Source organism: Myotis myotis, unplaced genomic scaffold, assembly GCF_014108235.1.
Source record: "Myotis myotis isolate mMyoMyo1 unplaced genomic scaffold, mMyoMyo1.p scaffold_m19_p_3, whole genome shotgun sequence".
Lineage (NCBI taxonomy): Eukaryota > Metazoa > Chordata > Mammalia > Chiroptera > Vespertilionidae > Myotis > Myotis myotis.
In genome coordinates, this window is record NW_023416335.1 from 179556551 (window position 1) to 179581958 (window position 25408).

A 25408-nucleotide genomic window follows, 5' to 3' on the forward strand; every position below is an offset into this window, starting at 1 on the left:
AAGCTTTTCTCAATGTCGAAGATGCACGGGAGGCGGGGGGCGGTGGAGAAGAGGCCTGAGGGTGTCCCTGGCTGTAGAGAGGGGCTTTCGGCTGGGGATACCTAATGAAGGAGGGATGGACCACTAGGTGATGAGGGTGGCTGGGGGATGTAACACTGCTTCCTCGCTAGGAAAAGCAGAAGTCTCTTTATTTTGTACCTTGTGAAAATTAAAGCTTTTAGGAGTTACAAATGTTGTAACCGGAGGGCATTCTTTTATGAAACGGAGTGAGCCCCCTAATGGCTGTCATTCTTATGCTAATCAAGGCTAATTAGCTCCTGAAACTTTTGAGGTTTAGGGGTGGGGATGAACACTACTCCTTCCATTTTCCTGGTTACCCCATGGGAAATTTTCAATGACACTGGAAACTGAAAAGCAGCTTTTTAAAAGGAAAGTGAAGGATGGGCAACTCGTCTTCCATCTAACATCTAGGAAGTAAGAGATTCCTTCATGCAGTCTGAACTTTTAGGAGAAATAAAGCCATGCTTCAAGTGGTTCTCAACTGTGCTTAGCCACAATCTCACGAAATAATAAGTAAATGGTGCCTTTTTTCATCAAACAAAAGTGCCCACTAAGATTAAGCAGAACCGAATGGAAACACTATTTTGTTTTAAAAAGAGATCATGCCAATGAGCCACAGTGAAACAGTAGCCATCTTTTTTTCTATGGTTAGATATTCTATTTCTGGCTTGCTGATGTCTGTATAATTGCAGCTGGAAAATACACTTCTATTGAGTATAGCGTTAATGAGTAAAAGGGGGAAATTATGAGGATAAACAGTCTTGCTTTTCCAGCTTTTCTCTCTCTTACATAGGGTTGTAGTTGATGATGCATTTTTCTAAGTTCATGGGCCCTTTAACATGGGTTCAAGAACCACTGTCTCTTTTACAGGGTAATTTTATATGCAGCAAACTAGAGGGTATCTTCAGGTGGTCTCAGTTCTGTTTTCTGAAACATTACTAAGATCTGGAAAGAAAGGATTGTACTCTAGGTGTGATCTAAGGGGTACGTGAGGTTTCTTTAAGTTTGTTTTTATGATCTCAAAAGCCTTCCTACTTTTACCTAAGTATTGCTATCATCATAATTTATTTTCTGAAATATTCTTTACACATGGTACCATGATAAGTTCTGTCTTCCGAAAATTCTCAAGACATGGTCTGGCCTGGGAGCTTATATTTTAACATAGACGCACACAGACTGGGCAACAGAATAAGAAAAATAGTACATATCTTGAATAATGTGTATAAAAATGATATGTACATATTTAGTTTTGCTAGATATTTAAGGTGGAGATTTTAAAGAGACACATGCCCTAAAGGGACAGATAAGACAGTCATTGTTGGGGTAAGTGAAGGAAGGGGGCAGGACTTGAGGCCTGGCTGTGAGAGGGGTTCCCACTCCAGGCACAGGGTGTGACCCCACAGGGAGGGCTCAGAGATACAGAGCTACTTAAGCTGACCTAAGTAAAGGGCATTGATGGAACATGTGGTGGTGAGAAAAAAGGAAAGGGGGGTGAGAGGGGAAAGACAATTTAATTTTGGCCAATCTTTCATCTAGTGAGCTTCTGTAATGAATAACTTCATTTGACTTTAGAACTATGGACAGAAAGGAAGAAGAGTTAAGAAAATTTTCCATTTGTATGTAAGAATTTCTCTTGCCAGTCAGCTCATGGAAACTGAGAAGGTCTAATTATGTGAAATGGATTTAAAACCATAATGAAATAAAGTTGAAAACAGTCATTTTGTTATTACAGAGGTTTGTGCTAAGAATTGAAACCAAATTATGGTTTTATTCAATAGCTGTGTATGTCATCTCAATTGCCTTCATAATTTTAGTTTTTAAAAAATATATTTTTATTGATTTCAGAGACGAAGAGAAAGGGGGAGAGAGATAGATACATCAATGATGAGAGAGAACCATTGATTGGTTGCCTCCTGCATGCCCCCCACTGGGGATTTAGCCTGCAACCTGGGCATGTGTCCTTGACCAGAATCGGACCTGGGACCCTACTCTATAGGCCAATGCTCTGTGCACTGAGCAAAACTGGCTAGAGCCATAATTTTAGATTTTGTCCCTTAGTTCAGGTCCTGACTTTTAGTTTTACAGAAGAAGAAAAATAATTTACTTCTACCCCTCTAGGTTCTTGGCTATGATTTCCCTGTTATAAAACACAGATTAATAAGAGAAAAACAACAGAAATTTAATAGCATGTATACCTCCACTAAACATGAGTGATACCCAGAAAAACCAAGGGACTCCCTGAAATGGCCCAAGCTACCCCTTTACAGACCATCTTCAGCTAAAGAAAAAAAATAAAACACCAATGTTGGGGTGAAAGTTATGGGATGTTATCAGGGAAAGCACAGTAAACAAGGGTAGTAAGGTTCTTATTCAGATTTAAGTAGGAGCTTCTCTATTGGTAAGCGTTTCTAGAGATTCTGTTGTCTTTCTCTTTCTGGCACAGAGAGGGAGACACTCTTACAAATGGAGATTTCCCTTATAAGTGTAAGAGAAGGGCAACTTCTCTGTTTTCAAAGATTCTCCTGCGTCTGCAGCCACTCAGACATTGTTTGGCTGGCATATGCTGCTCCCCTTTAGTTCTTTATTTCTAATATCCAGATACAGGCCAGGGAGGTCTGGGCTTATTAGTAAACTATTTCTGTGCATCAGTGAAGGCTTGTTTCTAAACTGTGGACATCCTGAAGGTTTGGATTGGTTATATCTTTTGGGACTTTATGTTGTCTGCTTCTTTGAATGCCTCTTAATGGGAGTAGGAAGATGGAAAAGAGAAGAGCTTTCTCTATTTCTTTTTAGGCTTGGCAACCACCACCCTGTGAAAACCCATTGCGTGCACAGCCTTACGCCGCCCAAGGGGATCTCGTTACCATATCAGAGTGAGGATCTGGCACTTTTTACGACAGAAATGATTATCCCAGGCATCCTCTACTTTCTGTGTGATACTATCATTCTTTTTGAGCACAGAAGGAAGCTGACTAGTCTGCTCACTTTACAGTTGTAAACGTGAGCAGCTTTTTTTTGTTGTAACTTTATCCCCTGAACAGCTGCCCCAAAGTGCTAAATATTTAATGTGACTTACGGTAAACATTCCTGCTGATGGGCTTTCCTGAGCCTCTGTAGCCCATCTATTATAGTAAAAGCATAATATGCTAATTAGATCGGATGTCCTTCGGAGGAAGCTGTGGTGGGTGGGGGCGGAGGCAGAGGCAGCCTCTGGGGCTGCAGGGGCCAAACCCCTTGTAGGAATTTCATGCATCAGGCCTCTAGTTTGGTAATACATGTCAGTGCACTCAACTAAGGCCTCTAAAGTTGGATTCTATAGAATTCAACCGAGACATAAAGGTGAGGTGCAACTGTAATGTTTGAAATGATGCAACATTAAGGACTGGGAATGCTCTGATTCGTAAACATAACTTTGCAAATATGTGCAAACATTTTTATCATAAGCTGTAGTCTGTGATTCATAATGTCAATGGTGAATGCAAAGCCAAAGCAGAATTGGTCTTCCCCGAAACACCTATGCTTCCCATTAGCCCCCTCAAATTCACAAGCTGATAATATTACCTCTAGAACCCAAGTACCTATGTCCTGAAAATAACTTAGGAATTAGATCACCACATTAATGCAGGATAGCACATTACATAAACACTTTCCTATTGTCATATAGGCCATGCCTTTTTGTGGGAAAAATTAATTTTGCAAAACATTTTTCTTATGTTCAGTGGTTAATGAGAGAAAGAAAATCTTAAAAGAGATAATCATGCTCCAAACATATAGAAAAAAGTCAAGAGGAAAGGAGAAAATGTTTAACAAATAGAAGAAATAACACTACAGAAAGCAATCATCCAGAGAAATCATGCTAAAAGACACATGCTTCTTTGTGATTGAAAAATTGTGAAATACTTGTAAAATTAGTTAATTCCATTAATACGAGTGTTGTCTTTCATCTAGAAAGAACCAACTTATTAGTTTTTTATTTTGATATGTAGATCTGCATATTTGACCAATTGCATTTACAGTCTACCCCTTAGTTTGAGAAACGTTTTTAACTATTTTGACCATAGTTGGTTTTTTGTCTAGGGGAGCCCTAAGAAGCTTAGGATGGAATTTGAGAGTTCAAATGATGTCTGACTCCTTATAAATCTAGACAGGAAGAGCACCTGTTGGGATGTTCTAGGCCAAACATTCCTCAGATGTCTCTAACAAAGACTCAACACAAGCTGGGCCTGAGGCCCAGGGTGGATTTGCACAGGATGGTCACTTTGCATTTGTTAGAATTCCACACCACATTAAAGGGTAGTTTTGCCATGTGCATTTCACTTCCTTTTTTCAGATTCAGATTCAAAGTTAAATTGTTTTGATTTTAGTACTTACTAGATGTTGGTTCAGGAATCTGGAATCACAATAACTGTTTCTCTGAACACTGAAGACTAAAGGTAGAGTGATAAAGTCTACATGGGCAAGCATAATGCATTACTTGGGGATTCCATGGCGGTCAGTGTTGGTGAATGTTCTGTATGCTCACAAGATTAGAAACTCTGGTGTTTATAAGAGAACACATCCAGGCTTGAGGAAAGACTTCTTGGCTTAACTAAGATAATGATGCTATCTATGTTTAAATTCTATGTAAAGTACATAACATTGAATTGTAACCTCAAAACGTTTGTATGAGGAAAGCATTGCAGTTATGATTAGCCCCATTTTACGCATGAGGAAAAATGAAAATCAAAAACTTACTAGAATTGCTTAAGATTAGAAATAGCAAAGCATAATGAGACACTACTTCTAATCCAGTCTGCTTTCCACCTCACTAGGGATTCTAGAAACTCTTGGATCTGACGTCACTTTGTAAATCTTATGAAAAGTAGGAAAATCTCCCCAGCAAAATGTACAAACATTCAGAGGCACAATATTTTATATCTAAATTATGTGTTACTAAAATCAAAACAATGGAGTCCATGGAAGACTGTTAGAAAATACTGAAATGATCTAGTTATTTAGAGCAGCAAAGAGCCATTGTTTCTTGCCTATGCGGTCAACTGGAAATATAAAAATATACTAGTATAAGCAAGATATCTACACTGCCCTTTGAATATTGAAAAGCCCACTCATCTGCCTTTATTTTAAACAGAAAGGGAACCAAGAGTTTCTTTGTTGTTGTTTTTTTAATCACCACATGAATTACCACTTATTTCTTTGTGGAGAAGTGACAAGATAAAGGTAAAGTCTTTAGCCTTTGAGGGGTGGCAAACTGTGGGAGGCTAAATATATGGGAAAACTAACAGGACAAGGTTTGTTAGTGAAGGTCCAACTCATTGCTGACTTTCCACCTTCTTCAGCCATAAACCTTCCCCAGGAGAGAAGATTTATGGCAGTCCTTATTTCTGAGGTTTCTGCTTTTAGTCAGAGAAGGAAGCTACACAAAGGCCTCCTTCTGCATCTGTTGGATCTTAAATGCCTTCAGCTCAAACTGATTCTTATGCTAAAGTGGAACATTTTGATCCCTTGCCATAGTCACAGAGTAGGAGTTGATTCACAGACTCTGCACTCTCATTTTTTTATTTTAATTTTGTTTTGAAGTGTACGCCTGGTTGTTTTGTTAAACAGGGATAATGCAGTATCTTAGTAGAGTTTAGTAGTTTGGGGTGACTAGCCTTCCCATTTCTTAGATAATGTCCCTACCTGTTGTTCCTGTCAAAGGGACAGGCCTACATGGCTATCTATGTTCCTGACAGGTTACCCCACCTCAGCCACAGCTGATTGTAGCAAGGGTGCATATTTGACCAAAGTCCAGCCATCTTTTACTTCTTTCTTATTCTCTTGCCCCCACATTTAACTAGTATCATATCCTGTGGATTCTATTTTCTCTGTATCTATATGTGCTCTCATTTCCATTGCTAGAGTACTGATTTATGCTCTCATTACTTCTTTTTTTATTTGTTAATCCTCACCCAAGGATATTTTTCCTTTGATTTTTAGAGAGAGTGGTGGGTGGGAGAAGGGAGAGACAGAGAACAATATCTAGGTGAGAGAGACACAGCAGTTGGTTGCCTCCTGCCCATGCCCCGACCAGGGCCTAGAACTGAGCCTGCAACCAACGTATGTGCCCTTGACTGGGAATCAAACCCGGGACCCTTCAGTCCACAGGCTGAGGCTCTTTCCACAGAGCAAAACTGGCTAGGGCACTTCTTGCTTGAATTATTTCAAATTTCTCTCAATTGATCTCAATTTTCCTAAGGAACTATTTTGATTATTTCATTCCCCCACTCAAAATACCTCTGTGGCTTCCCTCAGTGTCTACTGAATTTAGCTTACTACATGAGGCATTTTTCTAATCTATTCTCCCAGGATTCTTCTGTGTGCATGCATTCCTAACTGGTCTTTTTTATTTAATTTTTTTAAATTAAATCTTTATTGTTAAGATTATTACAGTTGTTCCTCTTTTTTCCCCCATAGCTCCCCCCCACCCGGTTCCCCCCCACCCTCTGCCCTTACCCCCTCCACTGTCCTCATCCATAGGTGTACCCCCACACCCCTTTCCCCCTGAGAATTGTCAGTCCACTCCCTTTCTATGCCCCTGATTCTATTATATTCACCAGTTATTCTATTCATCAGATTATTTATTCATTTGATTTTTAGATTCACTTGTTGATAGATATGTATTTGTTGTTCATAATTTTTATCTTTACCTTTTTCTTCTTCCTCTTCTTAAAGGATACCTTTCAGAATTTCACATAATACTGGTTTGGTGGTGATGAACTCCTTTAGCTTTTTCTTATCTGTGAAGCTCTTTATCTGACCTTCAATTCTGAATGATAGCTTTGCTGGATAAAGTAATCTTGTTTGTAGGTTCTTGCTACTCATCACTTTGAATATTTCTTGCCACTCCCTTCTGGCCTGCATAGTTTCTGTTGAGAAATCAGCTGACAGTCATATGGGTACTCCCTTGTAGGTAACTGACTGTTTTTCTCTTGCCACTTTTAAGATTCTCTCTTTGTCTTTTGCTCTTGGCATTTTAATTATGATGTGTCTTGGTGTGGCCCTCTTTGGATTCCTTTTGTTTGGGGTTCTCTGTGCTTCCTGGACTTGTAAGTCTATTTCTTTCACCAGGTAGGGGAAGTTTTCTGTCATTATTTCTTCAAATAGGTTTTCAATATCTTGCTCTCTCTCTCCTTCTGGCACCCCCATAATTCGGATGTTGGTACGCTTGAAGTTGTCCCAGGGGCTCCTTACACTATCTTCATATTTTTGGATTCTTTTTTCTTTTTCTTTTTCAGTTGGGTGTTTTTTGTTTCTTTGTATTTCAAATCTTTGACTTGATTCTTGCGATCCTCTAGTCTGCTGTTGGATCTCTGTATATTATTCTTTATTTCAGTCAGTGTATACTTAATTTCTAGTTGGTCCTTTTTCATAACCTCAAGGGTCTCACTAGATTTCTTGAGGGTCTCGCTAATTTATTGGCGGTTTCTAGAAAATCCTTGAAAAACCTTATAAGTGTGGTTTTGAACTCTATATCCAGTAGTTTCCTTTCCTCCATTTCCGTCATTTGTGACCTGTTTCTTTGTCTCCGCATTTTTTTATACTTCTCTGTGTTGACAGCGTGGCTTTCTGTGCTCGGTGTCCTATAGGACCCAGTGGTTCAGCATCCCCAATTACCTGAGGTGGACACTCTTGGTGCATCCCTTTGTGGGCTTTGTGCACAGTCTTGTTGTAGTTAAGCCTTGATTGTGGTAGGTATCACTGGGAGGAATTGACCTCTAGGCCAATTGGCTATGAGAATCAGTGTGTCTACAGTGGGAGAACTTCTGTGCTGGAGACACCCTTAGGAGCAAGACTTGCTTCAGTGGGGCTTTAGTGCTCACTGAGTCTGCCCCCTGAATGTGTCCCTTATGGATCTGAGGCGTTGTAATCTGGATGGTCCCACTCTGACCACTGGGTACACTGGCTCTTGGATCTCTAAGGAGGTGCTAATTTAGCCTCTGCCTGTGGCTACCCAGCAGGAGCTATGGAGGGATCTGCAGATTCTTCTTCTTTGTTTGGGATTTGGAGGTGCCCAGATGAGGCCCAGCTGTGAAGCAATGCAAGCTGCTGTGGGGCCTTGGGCCTTCTTTTGGATGTTCTGGGTCTCTCTGACCCAGTTGTGGTTTGTTAGGTAATTTTAGATTGCAAAGGGCCAGGCCATTCATATGCAAAAGCCTCTGCACACAGCTTGGGTGGGGCGGGGTCTCAGGGAATCAACAGGGTGGAGCAAACAGTTATGGCTGATCCTCAGCCCTGCCCTAAGAGGCTCCGGGTCTCAGTGTCTGGAGGTAATTACTGCAAGCACCTCTGAAAGAATGCTGCCCTTGAGTTCTGCCCACTTCCAGACAGTCCAGTTTCTCCCCGTATGAGTCTGGATCCCCAGAGACTCACCCGGAACTGGAGTTCAGAGCAGTTGGGAGTGTGTGCCTCCCTCCTGATTGAAAAAGACAACCACGTCCTCAGTTGCCAGCCCTTTCTGTGCGTGCCTCCATACCTCTGCACTTTACTTCCGCACCTCCTCTGAGTATCAGTGTGCTTTTCTCTTTCCTTATAGTAGAATTTCCACTCAGCCAGCCTTCCTATGGTTCTGGATGATGTCCGTTTTGTCTTTTAGTTGTATTTTTGAAGTGGTTGTGCGAGGCAGCAATTTCAGGTGTTTACCTATGCCGCCATCTTGGTTTTCTCTATCCTATATGGTCTTAATGGAGGGTTTAGTATTACTAAAATGAGTTCCCACATTTCCATATGCTTGTTTCTAACTCCTTCCTCCCTGTTTATACCTCTTCTCCATCTATACCTTCCATCATGCCACTCATCATGAGGTTCACTCTTTCCCAGGTACTTTTCTTTAGAACAGTGACTCTATTTTACCGTGGAATGAATATGGGTGGAAGATGGGAAGGTCAGGGTAGGGTAAACTTTTGAAGTCAGGAAGTAAGGTATTTACCATATCTTGTAATCTCTCTGTACTTATGGTTCCTCTGCATAAACCTTGCACTTTTAATGGTGCTTTACAGTATTAATTGAGCTACATCAACTACCTATTTTCATACTTCTAGATATTGGTTTTTTCTTTTCGTTAAAGTTTTATTTCTCAATTAGAGGCCCGATGCATTAAATTCATGGAAGAATAGGCTTTCCTTCCCCCGGCTGCCAGCGGTGTCTTCCCTCTGGCACCTGGGACCCAGGCTTCCGTCTGGCTTCCAGCAGGTACCTGGGACTTGGGCTTCCCTCACAGGCCCGGCTTCGTCTGGGAGGACGTCCAGTCTAATTAGCATATTGTGCTTTTATTATTATAGATTACAGTTGACAGTCAATATTATATCAGTTTCAGGTATACAATATAGTGCTTAGCCATTTATATAACTGATATTTTTTGCACCTACCTGACACCATATGTAGTTATTACAATATTATTAATTACATTCCCTATGCCGTATTTTACACCCATGACTGTTTTGTGACTACCAATTTGTACTTCTTAATCCATTCACCTTTTTCACTTAGCACCCCCAACTTCCCTCCCCTCTGGCAACCATCAGTTTGTTCTCTGTATCTACGAGTCTGTTTCCATTCTGTTCATTTATTTTATATTTTATATTGTACATATAAGTGAAATCACTTAGTGTTTGTCTTTTTCTGTCTGACTTATTTCACTCAGCATAAAACCCTCTAGGTACCTCCATGTTGTCATAAATGGTAAAAATCCATTCTTTTTATGGCCAAGTAATATTCCATTGTAGATATCTACAACTTTTTTGTCCATTTGTATTTTGATTGCAACATTTACTTCATTTACATTTAAAGTAATTATTCATAGGTATGTAGCTATTGCTATATTATTGTTTCCTATTGTTTTTGTAGTTCTCTCTTTCTTATTCTCTTGCTCTCTTTTCTTATATGTTGATGACTTTTTGTAGGGTTGTGTTTGGATTCCTTTCTTTTTATTTCTTGTAGATTTTTGGTTTGTGGTTAACATGTGTTTCATATACTGTATATATATATATATATATATATATATATATATACACACATATATCCATCCCATATTTAATGGCTGTTAAATCATGTTGTTTACCCATATCTTCAGAAAAAAACCACTTCTACTGTCGTGGTAAACAACCTGCTTCCCTATTGATAATGGTCTGGCCCTCTAGCAACTTCAGCGCAAAATTATAGCTAATTTGCCTACAAATGTCAGGTGGTCATAATAATCTGGCCACTCAGTGTATATCAAGCTATGTTTTAACAGTCTATTTTAAGTTGATGGCCACTTAAATTCGAACACATTCTAAAAACACTACCATTTTTACTGACTCCCTCTGTGTTTATGTTTTTGTCATTATTATTTTTTTACTTCTTGTATGTTTTTGTATGTATCTCTTAAAAAGCGGTAATTGTAATTAACATGATCTTCCTACTTTTGCCTTGTGACCTTTGTACTAGCTTTAGTATTGGTTGAACCACTGCTTTTATTATGAGTTTGCCTTTTTCAGTGAGATGTTTTTTTCTTTGTGCTGTTTTCTTACTCATATTTTTTAATTTTCTTCTTAAAGGAGTCCCTTTAATATTTCCTGTAATATTGGTTTGGTGGTGATGAACTCCTTCAGCTTTTTCTTGTCTGGGAAGCTAATTTTTTGGTTTTATACTTGTTTTTGAAAAGCAGGTACATTTTTCCATGTCTGGATTTGTTTGGAATCCAATTGACTCCTAAAAGATAGAGGCTTATAAAAAATAGAGAACAGTAAATTATGATGCCTATTGCCAAACTCATCTTATAGAGCTGCTATTTTCTCATTGGTTTTTAAAGAATGTCAGTGGTGAAACTGTATAGCAACTGTAAGCATAAATTGTAATTATTTCTGGGAAAGTTCATACAAAAAGCTGCAACATAGCAATATGAACTGAATACCATAGCAATATGAACTGAATACCATGAAGATTATAAGAAACAAAACCAGTAATGCCAGTCTGCTAAATCATCACCATTTTTAGATTCGGCAATAGGTAAAGGAAACAGCCATGTTACATCCCAAGGAACTGACTTACACTATAGAACAAAGTCATGTGTCTGGGGATGTTAACCAATTCCAGTACTAGTAAACATGGTTTTCTTTTGTTGCAAACAATGCTGTTTTTAAGCAAACTAATTAATGCATACACTGACAAACAAATCCAACAAAAGAGGCACTCAGAGGCACTGTTCACTGAATACTAAAATTTTGAAAGGAAAAATCTATTAGGTCATTTTAGGCATTTACTTTTGCCAAAGAAGGATTGTTCTTTTGACCTTATTTTTCCAACTTTCAATTCTATTCATTAGGAACTAAGATTTTCCAAATCTTCTGTCAAAAATTCTGCCTCCTACTATGTTCACTACTTAAAAGTTTTCTGGTAATTAACTTATTTCCCTTTTCTTTTGCTTATACACATCAGCAACAATTTATACTAAGGATCCAGTGAGGAGTAGTCCATAGCTTTCTGCTCTTTCCAACACCACTACTCAATGAGTCTTCTGGTATTCTTTAGGAAACTTACTGGATCCACTTGGTCCATGGGAAAATCACCACTATACTTATTTCTCCTTGGGGACAGCCCAGAGGGTGGGACCATCATGTGCTCCAGTCACTGGGTAGTGGACAAGTGCTAAAGCAGCAGAATGACCTGAAGCCTATAAAGGGAGAAATAACTTGGTCAAGAGACTGTAAAACCCAAAGAACCAGAATAGCTGGTACTGAAAGGCAGACAAAGCTGAGATGTGTTCACTGGTGCATCTAATAGCAAAGGAGGATAAATAGTCTCCCCTTCTTTTCATTTCCCTTGGGGTGATGACCTCTGATTGCTGTAATGCATTTACTGAGCAAATATTTGAAGAGTACTTACCATGTAAGTGTCAGTAACTGTGTAAGATCTTGAGGCTACAAGAATGAAGAGGAGGTAAATTCTCTGTTCTCATGACAATTGCAAGGAAAGACCATGTGGTTTCAGCACAAACTGCGGCAGGGTGTGAATCCCAGCTTTGCTCAGTTTCCTTATCTATAAACTAGAAGCCCGGTGCACAAAATTCATGCATGGGTAGGGTCCCTAGCCTGGCCGGTGATTGGGGCCTTCCAGCTGCCATCCGGGGCCTTCCTTACCCAGCTGCAAGCTGCTGGACAGGGCCTTCCTTCATTCCATGCCACCCCACAGTAGTCAGCGCATGTCAGGGTGAGCGATCGAACTCCCGGTTTCCCTGTTGAAGTCCCAAGGGGACACTTTGCATATTAGCCTTTTATATATACTACTAGAGGCCCGGTGCACAAAAATTTGTGCACTTGGGGGGAGGGAGGGTCCCTCAGCCCGGCCTGTGCCCTCTTGCAGTCTGGGACCCCTCGGGAGATAACGACCTGCTGGCTTAGGCCTGCTCCCGGGTGGCAGAGGGCAGGCCCAATCCCTAGGTGCAGCCCCTGGTCGGGCTCAGAGCAGGGCCAATTGGGGAGTTGGGGCGCCGTCCCCTGTCATGCACAGAGCAGGGCGGATCGGGAGGTTGCGATGCCACCCTCAGTCACGCTCAGGGTAGGGCCGATTGGGGGGTTGGGGCACCATCCCCTGTCACACTCAAGGCAGGGTCGATGGGGAGGTTGCGGCACCACCCCCTGTCTCGCACAGAGCAGGGCCCATCAGGGGGTTGGGGCGCCGCCACTCTCACACTCAGGGCAGGGCCGATCAGGGGGTTGAGGAGCTCCCCCCTGTCACTCACAGAGTAGGGCTGATAGGGGAGTTGGGGCGCCGCACCCTGTCACACTCAGGGCACGGCTGATGGGGAGGTTATGGCTCCACCCCATCACACACAGAGCAGGCCCGTGGGGTGGGGGGGTTGGGGCGCCGCACCCTGTCACACACAAGGCAGGGCCGATCAGGGGGTTGGGGCGCTGTACCCTGTGACACACAGAGCCGCAGGGCGATCAGGGGGTTGGGGAGCTCCCCCCTATCAGGCACAGAGCAGGGCTGATCAGGTGGTTGGGGCGCCTTCCCCTGTCACGAACAGAGCAGGGTGGATAGGGAGGTTGTGGCCCCGCCCCCTGTCACACAGAGCCGCAGGACGGTCAGGGGGTTTGGGCTCTGCCCCCTGTCATGCTGATCCTGGTGCCAGGAGGCCTCGCGGTTCCGCTGATCCTGGTGCTGGGAGGCATATTACCCTTTTACTATATAGGGTAGTGGCCTGGTGCACGGGTGAGGGCCGGCTGGTTTGCCCTGAAGGGTGTCCTGGATCAGGGTGGGGGTCCCCATTGGGGTGCCTGGCCAGCCTGGGGGAGGGGCTGAGGGCTGTATTCAGGCTGGCGGGTGACTGAAGCTCCCAACCGCTCCTTTTATTTTTTTATTTTTTTATTTTTATTCTGGGCCAGCTTTAGCTCTGAGGCTTGGCTCCAGCTCTTAGGCCTTTGCTGCTGAAAGCAGGTATCTGGTTTGTTTGGATTCTATAATCGCAACACTGTTTCAACTCCAGCTCTGAGATCCCGGCGGGCTGAAAGCAGGTTTCTGGGGTTTTGTTTAGCTTCTATATTTGTAACAATGTTTGAAACTGCAAACTCAGAGGCCGGCAGCGGCAGGCGGGGAACATTGGAGTCCTCCGTCACTGAAGCAAGCAAGCCTCACGTTAGCTTCAAGCTGCCTGGCTGCCAGCCGCCATCTTGGCTGGCAGTTAATTTGCATATCACCCTGATTAGCCAATGGGAAGGGTAGCGGAGATACGGCTAATTACCATGTTTCTCTTTTATTAGATAGGATAGATTGTTGGTAATAATAATACCTATCTCATAAGAATGCTGTGAGGATTACATAAAATAACAAATGTAAAGAACAATGCCCAGTCCAAATAAGTACTACATAAATATTAACTAATATTGCCACAATGTACTCTTATATACACTCATGTGTTGCATAATGGCATTCTGGTCACATTGCACTGTAGGATGTGTCATTCAAGAACCCAAAAAGGTAGAGGAAAATCCGCTGTGTAGTCAGCTATACCATCTAGATGTGTGTACTCTGTGAGATTCACAGACCAATGAAATTACCTATCAGTGCATTTCTCAGAATATATCCCTGTTGTTAAATGATGCATGACTGTAGTAACAAAATATTTCCATTAGTGATATAATGTCGGTGGTCTTAATTCAGCACCTAGAAGGGTTCAGGAATCAGGAGAAGGCGCTGTGTGTAAATTGATTAGAGTCCAGAGACGAAACATAATTTTGGAAGGCATTATGGGAAGTCAGAGAAGACTTAGCTAAAGGAACTAAGTTCTCCCTTGTCTCAGGACCCCTTGCTATTTATTAACACAAATTGTCCTAAGGCAAGGTAGATATACACATCAAAGGGTAAGGTTTGGTATTCAGAATCCATTGTCAGATTGGGGAAATTGCCTATGGCTGTTCAGGTGTTTGGCCAGTAGGAGGCAATAACATGTAGACTGAAATGCCCTCAGCTGTCTGGCAGTAAGCAATCATCTTATGCATACTTTTCAGGTTTGGGGAAATGCCCTCAGCCATCTCCAGATGTTTCAGCCCTGCTGACATGCTGGAATTGGCTGCCGGCAGTGATGCAACAGGAAGAAAATAAAATATTAAAAATAAAATGATATAAAATATATAGCAGTGGCAGAATTGAGGGAAAGCTGGCACTAGTTCATACTGGCTGGTCAGGAAAAGCTTCACAGAAAGGTAAACTAAGACCTGAGTACCACCATCAAAATACAAAGAAAACCAAAACCCTTCAGAGTGATCTGGAGGTAGTGTTCCTTGTATAGGAAGCAGCAAATGAGACTTCCAGGGGTTTAGTGAGTAAAGGGAAAAATTGCAGGAGTCGCCACATCCTAAAATCTCCTTTAGACCATGCTAAGGAGTATGGATTTTATTCCGAGTGCAGTGGGATGTCCCTGGAGAGTTTGGAGAAGCAGATGGAACTTTTTGAAATTCACTGCTGAGTCAAGTAGTACACTGAGAGACCAGTCGGGAGCCGAAAACCAGGATTACAGGCTTTATTAGGGGAAGAGACCTGCCGGGCTGTCTCGAAAGGGGAGAACAGCAACCCGCACAGAGGTGGGCACTCCTTTTGAGGGGCGGGATGGGAAGGAATGGGGGCTTAGTGTACTTGGTGCGTGCTGATTGGTGGCTTAATGTATGGTCCATATAGGAACAAGGGCTTAGGGTATTTGGCAGGTGTTGATTGGTGGTTCAATGTATAAATCATATAAGGTGCATGGTTAGTCACTCAGGTATTTCTGAGCTGCGGGTTACGTCATACTTTGTCCACCAGCTGGGGGAAGGGAGGACCTATCATACACAATGGTTACATTTCTTTTCTTTTGCAACATTTAGTTTTTCTTAGTTAATTATTGCATTCTTTTCTTCCTTTTGCTCACTTTACTATGTATTTATTGCGAATTCTTCCCAACTATCTAGTAGTCTCAATATAATTTTGCATAGGTCAAATATGTCCACTTATTTGTTAATTCTTTTTTTTTTTTTCCTCCTGTACTTTTTTTGTTTTTGTTTTTCCTGCTACTTTTCTTGTTCTTGTTCCAATCTGTCCTGGTTTCTCTCCAGGCCAGCTGCAGAATTGTCTTTCTAAGACTTCTCCTTGCCACCCATTATCCTCTCTCATTATTACGTCTCCAGATTTCTGAGTCTCCTGGCTTCCTCTTCCTTAGTTTACTTCCTCCTTCATGTGGAGCATTTCCTGCAATAGTCACCAAATAAAGAGTGCAGGAGAGGTAAATATTTTGATCCTCGCATGCCTGAAATACTTTTGTTCTACTATCAGACTAGCTTGATATTTGTGAATAACCTTCTAGGTTAGAAATGATTTTTCATCAGAATTTTAAAGGAATGGCTTTATTGTTTTCTAGTTTCCTGTGCGTCACTTATGAGAAGTCCGAGAACACACTTATTTCACATCTTTTTTACCTGTGACCTGTTTTCTGTTCTTTCTTGATCCATTCAGCATCTCTTTTTAAGTTAGTGTTTGAAAGTTTGATGGTAACATGAGTCCTTAGTCATTCATCCTAGGAAATTTTCTGGTCATATATCTTTGATAATTTCTTCTTTTGTTTCTTTGGTGTTTGTTGTTATTGTTTTTCTTAAACTCCTATTAGCTTGATGTTAGACCTTCTTGATCGATCCTATAATTTAAAACATTTTTCTCTCATTGTGTTCAATTTTCTGGGTCGGGGTGTTACTGGTGAAGATGGCAGTGAAACTGGACCTCAGTTCTTGAGTTTGGCAATGAAATACTTCTGAGCCAAGAACTCAAGTTATAAGAGAAAGTTTATTTAGAAAGTTACAGAGGTAGTAGAATGAGCCATCTGGGCTGTGTGGGCTCAGGAAACAAGATATAGAAGCTAAAGAAGGGCCCCTGGAGTTTAGGAGAAAGGCAAAGGTAACACATGGGGGTATGGGAGGGGGGCGGGGAGATGAGGGGGAAGGGAAAGACTCTGACTTGCTCCCTAGAGGGATAACATGTCTTGGTCCTTCCTCTTGAGGGTTTTAAAGGCTGGGAGTGTAGGGGAGGTCTTATGGGAAGATCGCAATAGAATAGTCATCAGCTTTATGCTGATAATTTAAAATGAGATTTATTCCCCTGACTTCATCCACCCTTTGGTGTGGTTGGAACAAATGACAGTAATTGGATTTCTGCTATCTATCTCCCTGAGTAGGGTAATTTAAGCTATTTATCCTCTGGTGGGGAGAAGTGTGAACCATTTACTCCTAAGTGTCCTTGGTTAGGGAAGATAAGATTTTGCAATTTTAAGATGGCTGTAAACTGCTTGGCCATTTAACTGTCTCAGGTTCCCTGCTTCATCTGTCCTCGCTTGCTTCCCTGTCTTAGGGGGAAGATTTTACCTATGTTATATTCCAGCCTTTTTCTTTCATTTGAAAGGTTAGCCTCCATGTTTCTAAGAGCTTTTAAAATTCTCTTTTTAAAATGATCATGTTCTTGTTTCATGGATGAAGTAACTTCCCTATATTTCTGAACACATTCATTACAATTAAAACCTGTATTTCTGAGGACAATAATTATAATTAACACTGTTTTCTCCTGTTCTTTGCACTGTCCCTCGCCCACATCTCTTTCTTTCTGTTTCTTTTGGGAGGTGGTACCTTTCATGTTGGAGGCTTTCCCCGACTAGCTGGTGACTTGTGTTGATCCATTTAAATACATATATATGTGTCTTTTAAATTTTATTTGTCAGTCCAGTTCACATTCAGCACTATTTTGTAGTAGTTTCTGGTGTACAGCATAGTGGTTTGACAATCCTTACTTTACAAGGTGATCCCCTGATGTTTCCAGTGCCCACCTGGCACCATGCAGAGTTATTACAATATTGCTATGTTCCCTATTCTGTCCTATACATCAATCCGTTACATTTAAGAATGGGCCACTAAGAAGCCTATAGGAAACTCTGTACATACGCTTTACTCCTCTGGTTGTTTCACTGTTACGTGACTGCTGTAGACAGTGGGAATGGCACAAGGCATCTAACTGGTGGGGTCAAACCAGACCTGGATTCAGCAACCCTGGTACTTGGGTTCTGGCTAGGAAAGAATTCAGAGCCAAGACCCAAACTGTAAGAGAACATTCATTTGGTAAATCACAGAGCTAGAAAAAGTAATTCCTCGAAGAAATGGGCTTAGGAAACGAGTTATGGAGGTAATGGAAGGGCCCTGGGAGCTGGGGTGTGAGGAAGCTAATGGTAAGGTGCCTGGGGCAGGGAGGGGGGCTGGAAAGGCACTGGTTCCTCTATCCTAGGGTTTTAAGGGTTGAGATTTTGGGGGAGGCACCAGGGGAAGATCTCAATAGAATATTCAGCAGCTTTCCAGGTGTGTCCTTTTGAGAGGGTTAACATGAAATGCAGGCAGACAGGGCAGGGGTCCAGTGGAAAACAAAGGCAGGTGGAACATAGGCAGGGGGAGTCAGGGCAGTTTGAGCAGCCTAATCACAGAAACCAGCCAGGCTGAAATAATAAAATGTTTCTGGACTCAAAGCGGGAGGCATGGGAAACCAAGGGAGGGCCTGCAACAGTAAGGTGTACTAACACATAGAAACAGAAAGTTCAGCATGGGAACAGAGAAAGAAGACATAGAAACAGAGAAAGTTCAGGTCCATTGCTTGGCAGAAACAATTGAGGGAATCAATCAGGTGATGACACAGAGAGATATGGAAGCAGGCTTGTAGCAAATATACACCCCTGGACTATAAGGCTTTTACGGGCAGCCCATTATTGGGCCCCTTCTTCTTGAGGGGAGTCTGAATCTGCTTGTAATAAATTTTCCACACTTTTGCTTAAATATTTTGGTCCATGGAGATCATTCTTTGGCATCGAGAGATACAACCCTGGGGAAAACACCTTGGCTCACAGTTCTGGTCATCACGGTCAGGGTCTAGTTCTCCACTGATTAAATGGCTGGCACCAGGGCAGGGGGGTCATTATTCAGTGTAGCTGGTCCTAAGGCTTGAGGCATAGGTGTTATCTCTAGGGAGGAAAGGTCGAGGGCATCCTGGTCTTAATCAAATGATCATTGAAATTTAGGGGAGAAAAGTCACCCTGGGGGTGACCTTACAATTGTCTGTTGTTAGGCACCTGGGGCTTTCTGCCCTGGTGACCTCCTGTACCTGGCCCATGGTCCTTGCTCTGCTCATGTCTGCCTACATAGAAGTGACTAGGCCATTTTGTTGGAGGACTCCTAAATGTTTTTTAACTCTATATCCTCGCTTATGGTGTTATTAATTTTGCAGGAAGAATCACCCAACCTGCATAGCACTTCCTGCCTTTGTTCTGTGGTCCCACCAGGGGCAGGAGACTAGATATTTCACCACGTAATCTCCCCGAAAACAGTGTTTAGATTTCCTGAAGCCTGGATCTCTTGTGGCTCATCTTTCCAGTGAATAAACCTACTGTGTCCTGCTGCAATCAGGAAAGAATAGTTACCTGGCTGTGCTGGGTGGGCATGGAGACCTGCCCACACAAACCTGGTGGTATAGCCTTCCACACACCAAGGTTACATGCTCTAGCGCAGCGGTTCTCAACCTGTGGGTCGCGACCCCTGTGGGGGTCGAACAACCCTTTCACAGGGGTTGCCTAAGACCATCTGAAAACATATATAATTACATATTGTTTTTGTGATTAATCACTATGCTTTAATTATGTTCAATTTGTAACAATGAAAATACATCCTGCATATCAGTTATTTACATTACGATTCATAACAGTAGCAAAATTACAGTTATGAAGTAGCAATGAAAATAATTTTATGGTTGTGGGTCACCACAACATGAGGAACTGTATTAAAGGGTCGCGGCATTAGGAAGGTTGAGAACCACTGGTTTAGAAAGAAGAGATGTAAGTGGGAAGCTTACAGTTGAGTGATCCGCAGGCATTTCTAGCCAATAGCATTACTTTTGATAGACTGAGACCAGCACAAAACATCCTCTCAGTCTACTCCTGTGCAGAAAATAGTTAACATAGTACACCTGAGACTGCTAGACTTGCAAAGGTCTGCTGCAAGGCTGGCCCCTGGTTGGTGTCTGGGAATTTGGGTTTCTAGGGGGGTTCCCCCAATTCCCTGATAAGAGTGGCTCACTGTGTCTAAACTATTTACACAAACAATGTGGTTTCTGTTGAACATCTGCTTCTGTTCTGGAAGTCAGAAATTTTGGTATGTGCTAGGTATAGGGTGCCTTCATGACCAGCGCCCCTAATAAAAACCTGAGCACTGAATCTCTAATGAGCTTCTATGGTAGACAACATTTTGCATGTGTTGTTTTAACTTGTTGGTGGAGGAATGAAGAGCATGACTACAGAGAGAGGATTCCTGGAAGCTTGTATCTAGTTTCCTCTGGACTTCATCCCATTTACCTTTTCCCTGATTTGCCTTGTGTCAAATAAATCTTAGCTGTGAGTACTGTGGCCAATTTTCTAATCTGTCAGATGGGGTTTATGATGATAATATCTACCTTATAAGTGGCGTGATGATTATGAAACATGTGTGGAATGAAGGGCCCGATGTAGGATGCATCTGATAGAGGGTGATTGTTATTCTGGAGTATGTTCATATAAAGAACATCTTGTGTTTATGTGTTCATGCTCCTGTCTTTTTGTCAGAGTAATACTGACATATCCGCTCCAGTAAATTAACTCTCAAATCTTAGATGACACATTTGATGAAAACAGGTTCACATGCCAGCTTATAAAGACCCTTGGTTCTTTCACTAAAGTGTGTGTGTGTGTGTGTGTGTGTGTGTGTGTGTGTGTGTGTGTGTGTGTATTCGTTTCTTCACTTAACAGACATGAAATAAATTATTTTTGTTTGTTTGGTCAAAATTCACATGTTGAATCCTAACTCCCAAATGTGATGGTTTGAGGAGGTGGGGCCTTTGGGAGTGACTAGTTCCTCACGAGTAGGATTAATACCTCCTAAAAGAGGCTCCCGAGAGATAATTCACCCCTCCTTTCACTGAGGATGTAACAAAAAGTCTGCAATCCAAAAGAGGACCCCCATTAGGCATGCCGGCATCATGACCCAGCCTGCAGAGCTGTGAGAAATAAATGTTTGCTGTCTACATGGTGCCTTGCCCGTTTTGATATAGTAGCCTGAACAAACTAAGGTTGTTTCCCTTTCCTTTTCTTCATGCTACCCTTTGATGTGCACCTGGAAGCCTGTAGAATAGTACATGACCTATTCGAAAGGCTGAAAGTTGCAGAAGTGAGGAAGGGGCATGGAGTGGAATTAGAGAGGAACTTTACGGTAGTTTATATATTAAGTTGTGACTAGTGGAAGCTATTAAAACAAAATCCACCAAAGATATATCACATAAACTTTGCTCCCGCTACAACTATTTTCTTTACAAAGTTTGTCCTTTGGCTGCCTTGAGGCGGAGGAATGTTGCTGAATGCCTTATTAAAGAGTACAAAGATCTCCAAGGTATGTGATATCTCTTATGATCAAGAGAGCACACCACTGAGAATACATACCAGCTGGTAGGTAACATGCCTGAACACCGCAAGCAGTGTACTGCATGAAAGCTGGCTTACAAGGAAAGTACAGATCACACTTGTTCAAGGCCGAAGTCCAAGGCCATACTGGCTCTGGGCTCTGTGGCTCCAGGTTTAGAATAGTCTCACATTGAAAGAGTTATCCATCCTTGGGAACTGTCTATTGATGCTTGCGTATTCAAGACATGATGAGGGGAGAATGGGGTTTTAGAGAGATCCCTTGCCCCTTCCACCACTGAGGACATGATGAGAAGTCTGTGACCCAGAAGAGGGCCCTTCATTGTCTGCTCCCATTTTTTGGGGTATTGGCATACAAGTTCTTTAATAATCCTCGTACTATCTCCCTAAATTAGTTCTCATTAGTCTCCTTTATCTTATATTTCTCAAACTTCCTATTTTTTTTTCTTTCTTTTCTTTTTTTTTTTTTTTCTGCAAAAAGCTTTATTGTTTTATTTGGTCCGATGCATGGGAGAGGGCTTCAGGGTGGTTAAAAGAATGGCTAGTAGTTTTGGGAAGAGGCTCAGGTAAAAGCCAGACACCAGGGGATGCAGAGGGGGCCTCTCAAAGGCCTCTGGGCTCCAAAGGCTCCTAATCATGCTTGAGGGTGAGCCTTCGGAAGAGATACTTGCTCAGCCCAGGCTGGGGGCCGGCCAGCCTGTGGAGGTGAGTCAGGTGTCACTCATCTTCTTGATGAGTTTCATCTCCTCACCCAGGAAGTGATTCTCTAGGAGTCACAGGATGAGGGTCTGTGCGGGTAGAACCCAGGGCCTGCAGCTCCAAAAGGGCCTGGTTCAGGCTCCTCTCCAAGGCCAGGGCAGCTTCCATGGCCCTGAGTTTTGCCCACTCATCCTGGGAGGCCTCAGCACATCCTGAAGAGAATGCAGCCATAGCACTGGTTTTGCAATTTTAAGAGGCGATCAGCGCCCTTGCGCTTCTTCTATGCCAACTCTCGGATAAATGAGCCACATCTTCGCGGTTGAAATAGAAGCCCAGAGAGAGGTAGGTGCAGGAGGCCCACAGGTGCAGGCTGGCCAGGTGGTTGACCGCAGCTTCCACCTCGGTGGAATAATTCTGACGAATTTGGGAGCAATAAGGAGTTAAGGTAGAAAACAAAAACCAAAAAACACCAGTGTGTTGGCTGGTCCTGGAGGTGGTTCTGAGGTGGTGACTGGATGAGACGCAGGAGAGTGGCCGGAGGCTGGGAGAAGGGGCGTCCCTGGGTCTGTTTCGTCCAAACACTGTTGAAGCAAGAGACAGATCCGGGACCGCCGAGGGCACTCCCAAGCTTCCTATTACTAACCCTTACTTACTGTTTACCGCTGACTGCTTTAAAGAGTTATATGATGATGAATTATAATTTAGATCTGTCATAGCATTTTTATTTCATCAGAAATAACTAATGACCAAATAGGGTATTATCCTGATAGTTTGAAGTAGCTGGAATCACTGTGGGATAAAACATGTAAACATAAAACACACATACATATGCTCACAATTCTAAAACCTTTTTTCTTTTTCAAAAATATAGTTTTATTGATTTCAGAGAGGAAAGGCGAGGGAGAGAAAGACAGAAACATCAATGATGAGAAGGAATCATTGGTTGGCTGCCTCCTGCACTCTCTACACTGGGGATCAAGCCTGCAACCTGGGCATGTGCCCTGACTGGGAATTGGAATCCAACCATGACCTCCTGGTTCATAGGCTGATGCTCAACCATTGAGCCATGCCAGCCTGGCAAAGTCTTTTTCTCTAGCAGAAGATAGACTGGTAGGGAGAAACATAGTTCTTTACTGTTGAGCCTATTTTTATATAATCAGTCATTACATTATTATACATTTACAAGATCTATTTTTTACTTTGTAAAGTAATTACACTCATGCACAAAGTGAATTTACTATTTAAAAGCCATTTGTGACAATACATTTGCATATTAGAAATCCTGTGATATATCTGTTTTGTATATTAAGACTGTCATACACTGGCCTTGCTTACAGTGGGGAAATGGATGCCATCACTGGTGAGAAAGAGCCTCCAAACCAATTTTTTGAAATAGAGATATACATTAACCAGACTCTTTGAGGAAGCGGGTTAAAACTCACTTGAGGACTGCACCAAATCCAAATGTTGAAGGAACCCCAGTGGAAGATGGCTTTTTCTGTATGTTGCTCCAGCAATCTGAGGAAAGGCTGCAAAGCTAGTGGACCTCCTAGTACAATGGGAGAAGTGCTGGCCATCTGGGGGGGTCACATTGCCAAGAGGATTTTTGGAGCATCTAAGGTCAAACTACCACTGAGCACCCAGCTGGGCAGCAGGGTTGTAAGAAAGCCATTGCACAAATTTATAGAGAGGTGAAGTATCTGAATCCTTTCTTCTCACTAAAAATCATAAATAATTTAAGTTTAATAGATGCCAAATTTTCTCAAAGCAAAAGCCCTTCAGATCTAATATAAATCTGCACTGTAATAATTATAGCTAACATAGATTAAGAACTCACTAGGTACTGGCACAGGCTTTATGCAAATTCTCTCCTTTAGTACTCACAAAAACTCATTATTCATAGCACTTCACAAATGGAGAAACTGAGACACAGAGAGATTAAGTGACCAGACCAATCTTGCAAAGCTATTGAATCTGGCACTGCCACTCCAGAAGCTAGATGCTTCACTGCTGCATGACAGGGTTTGCCTATCAGCTTGATAACCTTATGTTAGAACAAAGAAACAATGGAGACATATTCCGTTCAGTAGTTTGTAAAATACTCTAACTTACATATTTCCTTTTTGCCTTTATAGCGAAGGCAGCTGAAGTTCAGAGTCAGTAATGTAAGGTTTGGAGACATTAGGTGACTTGCCCAAGGTCATATCTACTAGATAGTGGGGGTAGAGCTTGAAACAAATCTTGCAATGAAACCAGAACTCACAGCTTAAAGAGATTTAGGAAGAATTCCCAGGGGCATTTCAATGTCTATCCAGAAGTATGTGGAAGTTAGAGGAGATAGGCAAAATATGTTGTGACTAGATGAAGGCATTTTTAGTAAGGTTCTATATATCGCAGACACAGAGCCTGAAAAAATGGCTATATTGAAAATCTAGTTTTGATTTGTTTATTCCTAACACAATGAGTTTATATAGGTATCTGTTTTCTGCTCTCACATATGTATGTATGTATGTATGTATGTATGTATATGTATGTGTGTAAAACATATCAGCTCATCTATCAATTTTATTTTATTGATTTTTTAGAGAGAGAGTGCCGGGGTTCTTGTTCTAGCATCAAGAAGGGTTCAGGAAATCTGGAGAAGGCTGTGCGTAGATTAATAAAGAGTCCGGAGATGAAGCATACTTTTGAAAGGCATTAGGGCAGCGGTTCTCAACCTGTGGGTCGTGACCCCTTTGGCGATTGAACGACCCTTTCACAGGGGTCGCCTAAGACCATCCTGCATATCAGATATTTACATTATGATTGAAAACAGTAACAACATTACAGTTATGAAGTAGCAACGAAAATAATTTTATGGTTGGGTCACAATATGAGGAACTGTATTTAAAGGGCCAGAAGGTTGAGAACCACTGGTAAGGTATTCTCGTCCCAGGACCCCACGCTTTTACACACAATTTGTCCTGAGGCAAGGCAGAAACATACACTTCAAAGGGTCAGGGTTTCATACAGAGTCCATTGTCAGAATGGGGTATTAGCTTATGGCTGTTCAGGTGTTTGGCCAGTAGGAGGCAATAACATGTAGATTAAGATGCCTTTTTAGCTGTCTGGCAGCCACAATCAATTTAATGTGTCCTATTCAGGTTTGGGGAAATGCCCTCAGCCATTCCCTGCTGAACACACTGGAATTGGTCTCCTTGGTCTCTGGCAAGAGAGGAAAGGAGAGGGAGAGAGAGAGAAACATTGATCAGCTGCCTCCTACACATCCCTTACTGGGGATCAAACCTGGAACCCAGGCATGTGCTGGGCATGTGCCCTGACCAGGAATCGAACCAGTAACCTTTTGGTGCAAGGGATGATGCTCAACCAACTGAGCCATACCAGCCAGGGCAATCAGTTTTTAATTTAAACAAAAACATGGTGGATTTACTAGTGTACATTCAGTCAATTTTTTAAAAAAACTTTTGAGGTTCACATTTACCTGACGGTACTAAGCACTGGAAATCCAACAGCAGGTGTCCTCAAACTACGGCCCGCCGAAAGCATTTATCCGGCCCGCCGGGTGTTTTTGCCGCCACTGCGGGTCCTGCTTAGCAGCCAACTCATCCCGGGCCCTCAGTGAGCATGTGTGGAATGTCT

At 42.2% G+C, this 25408-nt stretch overlaps 1 protein-coding gene across 2 annotated transcripts in view; it reads left to right on the forward strand.

Annotated features, from left to right (window-relative positions):
- BCAT1 (branched chain amino acid transaminase 1) overlaps window positions 1-25408 on the forward strand; it is a 91175-nt gene that overhangs the window by 467 nt on the left and 65300 nt on the right. The gene's annotated exons all lie outside the window — the stretch shown is intronic.